The following is a 2500-nucleotide window of genomic DNA, read 5'->3' on the forward strand; positions in this document are numbered from 1 at the left end:
AAATAAGAGCTGAACCCAAACGCCTCAAACGTGTGCCATAAATATTGATGTTCAACTCGGTCAAATGCCTTTTCCTGATCAATTGAAATTAGACCAGCATCCAACCCAATAGCCCTAGAGATATCCAAAAAATCACGAATCAGAGAAATGTTATCCCCTATCTGTCTGCCAGGAACACAGTAGGACTGATCCGTATGTATGATTTGCCCCATCACCTCCCTCAGCCTGTTGGACAAAGCCTTTGACAATATCTTATAATCAGTGCACAATAAAGCCACCGGCCTCCAGTTCTTCACCTCCCTCGGGTCACCCTTTTTGGGCAGTAGGGTGAGGACAGCCCTTCTGCAGCTTATTGGTAGTAACCCTCCGGTTAAACTATCATTAGCTACTTCTAACCAATCCTCTCCCAACATAGCCCAAAAAGACTTAAAAAGTCAACGGGAAGCCCATCAATGCCTGGTGCCCTTCCATTTTCCATGCCTTTTAATGCAGTGTATAAATCCTGCAAAGACAATGGTTGCTCAAGCTCAACCTGAGCTTCTGCAGCCACCTTTGGGAGCCCATCAAAGAACTGCTGTGTCACTGTTTTGTCCTCTTTTTACTCACACTTGTAGAGCTCAGCATAGAACTCTACTGCCCTCTTTCTAATTTCACTAGGGCTAGTGAGCTCTTGTCCAACAGCTGATTTGAGACAATGAATCATTTTTCTTTGTCCATTCTTTTTCTCTAAACCAAAGAAAAATTTGGATGAGGCATCCATTTCAGATACTCCCTGAAATGTAATTCTCACCAGTGCCCCCCTGTGCTCTGATACCCAGCAGGTCTGCCAATGCAGTTTTTCTCCTCTTGAGGGCCTTAGTATGGCCTCGATCTCCTGTGGTCTCAACCAACGTCATGAGTTCCACTATTTCAATCTCTAGGGCTTTCATTGATCTGGTGATATCTTTGGTGACATTCCTCGTGTATTGATTACAAAATTGTTGAATCTGGATTTTCCCTATATCCCACCACTGTTGAATGGATACAAAACTGGCCTTTTGAGACCTCCACCTCTCCCAAAACAAACTGAAACAGTTCCTGAAGTGAGCATCACTCAATAAAGTTATATTAAAATGCCAGTATGCGCTTTTGGGTTTTACATCGTTAATGAACACCACCTCTGTTATTAAACAATGATCAGAAAATCCCACTGGAGTTATCACACTTGATTTACAGACCTGAGATTGATGCTCAAAAACATAAAACCTATCTAACCTGGCCATAGAGATGATGTTCTCTCTCACATGCGCCCAGGTGTACTGCCTTGTTCCTCCATGTTGACTCCGCCAAATATCACACAATTCATTTGTTACAATGAGGCGTTTAAAAACATCCTTGAGGCTATATGAGGTTCTTGGTGATTTCTATCTAAATCGCTAACTGTGCAGTTAAAATCCCCAGTAATAAACAAATAATCTTCTTTGTTACATTTCTCAATGGTATTTGATAATGTCTCTAAAAAACATACCCTCTCAACTGTCACCACTGGGGCATATACATTTATCAGACACATAGTGATGTTTTCATACCTTGCTCTAACTTTTAATAACCTCCCTCAACTACCTCTTCAACCTCATATGACAACGGCAAAAACCCTTTTGAGAACAAGATAACCACACACCCACTTTTTGAGTTTTTATGACTACACACCACTGTCCCCCCACTCCTGTTGCCACATAACTTCATTTTCCAAATTACTATGCGTTTCTTGTAGAAAAATTATGTCACTTCCCTTTCCCCTAATTAACTCATACACCATGGCTCTTTTTTAACATCTCTTGCCCCATTTATGTTTAAAGAAGAAATCTTAAAACTGCTCATGGATAAAAAAATATACAGAGGAAGATCCAGCCACCACATCTCTTTACAGAGTTAAAAATGCAACTGAACTCTTTCATTTTCTTTAGAATTTACATCACTTATCACTCTTGTGACCACTTTCTTGAGTCTAGCAATTTCAGGGCTTTTCAAACTTCCCCCTGTAATTTTTGACATCAGAAACTTTGCTGATTCAATAAACAATTCACGTTCAGGGAAAAAATCAGTTACATCCTAATCCTGCATATATTTCTTCCCTTTTGTCAACTTCAAAAATTGACGTATCCTCTCGATCCCATACCTCCCTTCCACCCCATTTATCTCACTATATTGTTGTGACGCGTCAGATGACTCACTCTCACTATCCTCCCCAGAAGAAAACTCCACCATCTCTACACCTTGTTCATCTTCAATTGATTTATCAAACTCTACCTTTCTCTTAGAATTAGACCCTTCACCACCCCTTAAATTCTTCCTTTTACTCCTCGGTATTTTGAAAACATCCGCTTCCTTTTCCATTATTTCAATCTCCTCTTGACTTCCAATTTCATTTTCCAGCACCACCTCAGCGACGGCAGTCGCAATCTCACCTACTGTTTCCCCCCCCTGTTTGTTCTGATCTACCACAATTGCCCCCGTATCC

At 40.9% G+C, this 2500-nt stretch overlaps 1 protein-coding gene across 1 annotated transcript in view; it reads right to left on the reverse strand.

Annotated features, from left to right (window-relative positions):
• The window catches only part of LOC121845343 (protein sidekick-1-like), a gene marked incomplete at its 5' end in the record, with an annotated part of 53453 nt that overhangs the window by 6640 nt on the left and 44313 nt on the right, over positions 1 to 2500 (reverse strand).

The sequence above is a fragment of the Oncorhynchus tshawytscha genome, unplaced genomic scaffold, assembly GCF_018296145.1.
Source record: "Oncorhynchus tshawytscha isolate Ot180627B unplaced genomic scaffold, Otsh_v2.0 Un_contig_910_pilon_pilon, whole genome shotgun sequence".
In the NCBI taxonomy this organism is placed as follows: Eukaryota; Metazoa; Chordata; class Actinopteri; order Salmoniformes; family Salmonidae; genus Oncorhynchus; species Oncorhynchus tshawytscha.